The sequence below is a fragment of the Orycteropus afer genome, unplaced genomic scaffold, assembly GCF_000298275.1.
Source record: "Orycteropus afer afer isolate SDZICR_OR568_19922 unplaced genomic scaffold, OryAfe1.0 scaffold00633, whole genome shotgun sequence".
NCBI classification, from domain to species: domain Eukaryota; kingdom Metazoa; phylum Chordata; class Mammalia; order Tubulidentata; family Orycteropodidae; genus Orycteropus; species Orycteropus afer.
In genome coordinates, this window is record NW_006922220.1 from 267664 (window position 1) to 274116 (window position 6453).

Sequence of the window (6453 nt, forward strand, 5' to 3'; positions counted from 1 at the left end):
GACTGGCAATCAGCTCCATGGTGGGATGTACCACAAGCAGCTGAGTAGCTGCCTTTGGGATGTGGTCTGCTTCCTGTATATAAGGAGAAGCCTTGGGAATGGTCTCTAGCCTATGGCATGCTTGGACCCTGTACATAGCTGCGTCACCGCTCAGCAGCATGCTATGCTCTGCCAACCTTGGGACTTACAATGGACCTAAGTTAATGGCCTGCCATGTGGTTTGATAACACCAGGACTGTGCCTTTTTACTTGTCAACCTTGGGGCTTCTCAGCCTCAGCAGCCTGCTGCTGTCTGAGGGAAGAAATGCCTCTAGCTTCAGTGGGCCAGGAACAGGAGGCAGAGCTGGACCCCAAGATTGAGGTGCTTTCACCCAGCCTCTAGAGCCTGATACTTTGAACTTGGACTTAAAGCCTCTGAATTGTAAAAATAAACTGTTTAAGCCATCCCATTTGTGGTATACTCTTGTCAGAGAGGTACTAGGAAACCAGAACAAAGGGCAATAGGGTGATCATGTTACTCTGTTTGCTAGTTTGATAGCACTGAGTCCATCACCAGCTCTCTCTGGGTAGATTTGTTAGCAGGTGGGATTGTGGGTGCATGTCTCTAATCATTGATCATGCAGAGAAGCTGAGGACAAGCTGGGTGGGTGCTGGTCACTGTCTGTCATCAGTCTAATAGTGCTGGAGAGGTGGGTAGCACTCAACCAGTGGGTGGGTGTGGTGAGCGAATTACTTGGTATGGCTTTTCTTGTCAGTCTTTGTGATTCCCACAAGATTACTGGGTGAGACCATGCAGATAAGGTTTATGGAACTCTAATGTGGGCATTGGTTAGTTTTGTCATTCAGTTAGGCTTAAAATGAGCCCTCTTAGAGGCAGAAAGGAGTCCCTGTGCTGGACCTCCTTGGCAGACAACAGCAGAGACAACTGGCAGAGACAACCAGCAGATATGACTGGCAGATGAACCAAGAGGCATGAAACAGCAGTGGTCTTGCTGGCCCATGGAGCAAGAAAACTTAGTGTCTTTGGGCAGGAGGCTTGCTGGCAGAGTGGAGTTCACCTAGGTGCACCTATTGGCAGAGCTAAAAGAGCAGAGAAGTAGTGAGTGCCATGGGAGATGTCAGAGTTGATAAAAAAGATAAGAGGGTGGCAGCATGTCTAGCCTCATAAGAATAAGACTTGGGCTGCTGCTTATGATTCTGTTTCCCTATTGTGAAGTTGCATTAGGTCAGAAGATGCTATATCCTTTTGGCAGTGGAGCAACAGGTATAGGTGGGTATGGTTGGGTAGAGTCATTGGCTCCCAACTGCTCTCTGGTCACCTAAGCACAATGTGGGTGCTGGTGAAGAACTAGGCAAACGAAGCCATTTATCTATTTCCTGCTCTCATTGGAACACTGCTTGCAGTAATTCAAATTGGCCATACTGTCCTGATGAGCAGTTTGCCACTCCTTGTTCACTGCTTTTGTTCAGTCTCTTTCTTTCATTGGTATTTGATTTATTTCTTTATCCTTTCCTTTGAAGCTCTGTGATCTAAGATTGATTATTTGAAGCTGAAGCTGCTTTTTTTGTGTGTGTGTGTCTTTGTTGTACAGTGTCTGGATAGTGTTTCTGCCTAGTCTGACATCTTAGATCCAGACTCTCAATCTAACTTTAGAACATTTCCATTACCCCCATGAAAACACCATACCAATAAGCTTTCACTCCCCACAAATGAAAAGCCACGGCCAGTTAGGATGACAGATGATAGTTCCAAAGTAATTGCCAAATTTGTTAACATTTCTCCATTTACAAGCCATAACATTTAAAAATCATATATAGGGTCATATCACTCTCACCTTAGTTCAGCAGAGAAACCATACCATCTGGCTTCATGTTATTATCAATTTTGGTGTTGTGCCATTGAGTCATCTGTGACTCATAGTGACTTTATCTACAACAATGGCGCACCACCAAGTCCTGTGCCAGCCTCATGATCCTTACTATATCTGAGCTTATCACTGGAGCCACTGTCTCAATCCGTCTCATTGAGGGCCTTCCCCTTTTTTTATTGACTCTCCACTTTGCCAAGCATGACATTCTTCTCCAGAGAATGGTCCCTTTTGACAACATGACCAAAGTAGGTGAGATGAAGTTTGGCCACTCTCTCTCCCAAGGAGCACTCCAGCTGCACTTCCTCCATGATAAATTTGTTAGTTCTTTTAGCAGTCCACAATATTTCTAGCATTGTTTGCCAACGCCACAATTCAAAAGCATCAACTCTTCTTCTGTCTTCCTTATTCATAGTCCAGTTCTCACATGCATATGAGGTGATTGGAAATATCATGGCTTGGGTTAGGTGCATCTTAGTCTTCAAGGAGACATCTTTGATTTGCAGCACTTGAAAGAGGTCTTTTGCAACAGATTTGCCCAATGCAATACATCTTTTGATGTCTTGACTTATGCTTCCATTGGTGTTGCTTGTATAACCAAACAATATGAAGAATTTGACAACTTCAAACTTTTCTTCACTTATCATGATGCTGCTTATTGGAGATTTGTTTTCTTTATATTGAGGTATAATCCATACAGCAGACTGTAGTCTCCAGTCTTCATCAGTATGCGCTCCAAGTCATCCTCATTTTCAGCAAGCAAAGTTGTGTTGTCTGCGAATCTCAGGTTGTTAATGAAACTTTGTCCTATCCTGATGCCATGTTCTTCTTAATATAGTCCAGCTTCTCAGATTATTTGCTCAGCATACAGATTGAATAAATATGGTGAAATGATATAACCCAGATGGATTCCCTTCCTGATTTTAAAGCATGCAGTATCCCCTTCTTCTGTTTAAATGACAGCCTCCTGGTCTATGTAGAGGTTCCTCATGAGTACAATCAAGTTCCAGAATTCCCATTCTTTTCAATGTTATCCATAATTTGTTATGATCCACACAATTGAATGCTTTTGCATAGTCAATAAAACATAAGTAAATACATTTCTGGTATTCTTTGCTTTCAACTAAGATCCATCTGACATCAACAAAGATATCCCTCATTCCATGTCCTCTTCTGAATCCAGCTTGCATTTCTGGAAGGTCTCTGTCAATATACTGCTGCAACTATTTCTTAATTATCTTCAGTAAGATTTTACTTGTGTTTGATATCAATGATATTGTTCAATAGTTTCCACATTTTGTGAGTTCACTTTTCTTTGGAATGGGTACTGTTCTGGTTACCTAGTACTGCTCTGACAAGAATATACCATAAATGGGATGGCCTTAACAAACAGGAGTTTATTCTTACAATTTGGAAGCTTTAAGTCCAAGTTCAAAGTGCCAGGCTCTAGGGGCTGGGTGAAAGCCCTCAATCTTGGGGTACAGCTCTGCCTCCTGTTACTGGCTCACTGAAGCTATAGACATTTCTTCCCTCAGACAGCTGCAGGCTGCTGAGGCTGAGAAGCCCCAAGGTTGACAAATGAAAAGGCACAGTCCCAATGTTACCAAACCACAAGGCAGGCCATTAACTTAAGTCCATTTAAGTCCCAAAGTCAGCAGAGCATAGCAGGCTGCTGAGCAATGACACAGCTACATGCAGGGCCCAAGCATGCCATAGGCTAGAGACCATTCCCAAGGCTTCTCCATATACACCGGAAGCAGACCACATCCCAAAGGCAGCTACTCAGCTGCTTGTGATAGATCCCACCATGGAGCTGATTGCCAGTCTCATCATGGGGAATAACTACCACCAGCTTCCCAACCACTCAACCAGGCCCAGCCAAGTTGACACAAAAACATAACCATCACATGTACAAATATGGATCTCTTCTAGTCATTTGGCCAAATCTGTGTTCCAAATCTCTTGGCATAGCCGAGTAAGTGCCTCCAGCATGGCGTCTGTTTGTTGATCTCAATGGGTATTCTGCCAATTTCTGGAGCCTTGTTTTTGGACAATTCCTTCAGTGAAGCTTCGACTTCTTCCTTCAATGCCATTGGATCTTGATCATATACCTCCTCTTGAAATGTATGATAATCTACCAATTCTGTTTGGTACAGTGACTCTGTATATTCCATCTATCTTCTTTTGATGTTTTCTGTATCATTCAATATGTTGTTGTTATGTGCCGTTGAGTTGGACACAACTCATAGAGTCTCCTCCTTGGGTTTCTGAGGTGGTATCACTATGGAAGTAGATTGCCCAACCTTCCTTCCAAAGAGTGGCTGGTGGGTTTGAACCACTAGCCTTCTAGTTAGCAGTCAATTGCCTTAGGCGTTACACTACCAGAGCTCCCATCATTCAATATATTGCCCATACCATCATTCAATATTGCAATTCAAGGCTTAAATTTTTTCCTCAGTTCTTTCAGTTTGATATGCCAGGCATGTTCTTCCCTTTTCGTTTTCTAACTCCAGGTCTTTGCACATTTCATTATAATAATCGACTTTGTCTTCTTGAGCTGCTCTTTGATATCTTCTGTTCAGCTCTTTAGCTTGTCAATTCTTCCATTTGCTTTAGCTACCTCCATTCAAAGGCAAGTTTCTGAGTCTTCTGACATCCATTTTGATCTTTTCTTCCTTTCCTGTCTTTTTAATGAACTTTTGCTTTCTTCATGGAAACCCAAGAAGGGGTTGCTATGGGTCAGATCTGACTTGACAGCAGTGAGTTTGGTTTTTTGGACAGCATTGTACTTCAAGATTTATCCTGATACATTCTTCTTGATGATAAATGTCATGCCATTCTTCTTCAATGTGTCATTCCCAGCATAGTCGATCATATGATCATCTGATTCAAAATGGCCAAAACCAGTCCATTTCAGCTCACTAATGCCTAGGATATTGATCTTTATGCATTCTATTTCCTTTTTGACAACTTCCAATTTTCCTAGATTCATACTTTGTACATTCCATGTTCCAACAGACAGTGTTTCACTGCTATTCATAAGGTTTTCACTGGTCAATTCTTTGATAAGTGGATGGCCTCTTCCTTCTTCTGAGTCTGTCTTATTCTGGAAACTATGCTGAAACCTGTCCACCATGGGTAACCCTGCTGGCATTTGAAACACCTGTGTCATAGCCTCCAGCTTCACAGCAACACTTAAATCACCACAGTACAACAAAGTGACAGACAAGTTTGTCTCTCTTAGTTGTTCCGAACTGCTCTGATCATTTCCTGGTCTCCCATGCCCTGCTCACTTACCTGGCCTGCCCTGGGGTATTCTGTGCATGCAAACACCCACCTTTCACTGATCATGGGCTGGATTACTGTGTCTTGTCCCTGGGGTGAATCCATGCACGCAAACACCTGCCTCAATCATCTGGTGCTGGCTTACTGAGGCATTGCCCCTGGGGCACTAGCATGCACGTGGACACATGCTTTCTGCTGGTCTCAGGCTGGCTTACTGCTGCCTTGCCTCTGGGGTGCCTCCATACATGTAAACACCCACCTTCCACTGGTCCCAGCCTGGCTTATCATTAAAGAACTGGTATTGTTTGAAAATAGCAAGTTTGAGTTTGATTTGTTCTGTAGTTCCTGTCATAAAAGGTTTTACTCTTTCTGGTCTTTGTACTGTACTTTAACTTTGTCTTTGATTTCATGCAAACTTTATTATACTTCTTGTAAGATTCTTTTGTGATGCTCATTTCCTGTGAGTGCTGGTTCATGACAATATCAATATCAGTCATTATTATCCTTTCCTCAAGGCCTTCAGTGGAGGTATTTCTGCCAATGAGTGAGTAACCAATATTACCCTCTGTCCTACCTACCATCTTCCTCTACACCTCCAGGCAGAACTCATCTGTGATATCTGGGACCTTGTATGTGTCAGAGACCATCTCATTATCTGATGAAATACTGGTAGATAATCAAGCAGACAGCTGCAGGAAGAATGTTGTAGCACTGGCTGAAGCCTGGAGCCTGGAGCTCCTGACTAAGTACAGCAGGGAGCAAAGGCAGGTCCATCCCTGGGAGACACCAGGCTCTTCTGACAGCTGATTTTGGTTCAAGGACTCCCCATCAATTTTGCCAAAACTACCTTAGTACTGTGCAGCAGTCTAATATTTCTCCCATCCAAACTTCTTTCCTCCTTCTTCTTTTCCACAAGAATTAGATCTGTATCTCAGTCTGAACTACTTTCTCAGCCTGGTCCATGTCCCTCCTCATTCTAACCTTACAGATTGTTTATCCAGTAAATGCTTGTCTACTCCTATCTTGTTACCTGCTTCTCAGAGGACCTGAACTAACATCCTTTCCTGTCTTACTACTCCACTCTCCTACTGATACTTCCTGTGGTCACCTTCCAAATAAATTGGTTGCATTCAAATCTTCATCTCAAGGCAATTTCTGGGGAACCCCAACCTATTATACTTCGTATGAGCTTTTCTCACAGTATTTAAAGATGAACTCAGACTGACCAACAATGTAATCTATAGTTCAGATGCCCAAATCAGGCTTCCATTAAGGAAATCCACATTCTCATGGTTTTGGT

The 6453-nt window shown here is 42.9% G+C and overlaps 1 pseudogene; it reads right to left on the bottom strand.

Annotated features, from left to right (window-relative positions):
• Positions 1-1770: 1770 nt before the first annotated feature.
• LOC103210651 lies at positions 1771-5734 on the bottom strand (annotated as a pseudogene).
• Positions 5735-6453: the final 719 nt, after the last annotated feature.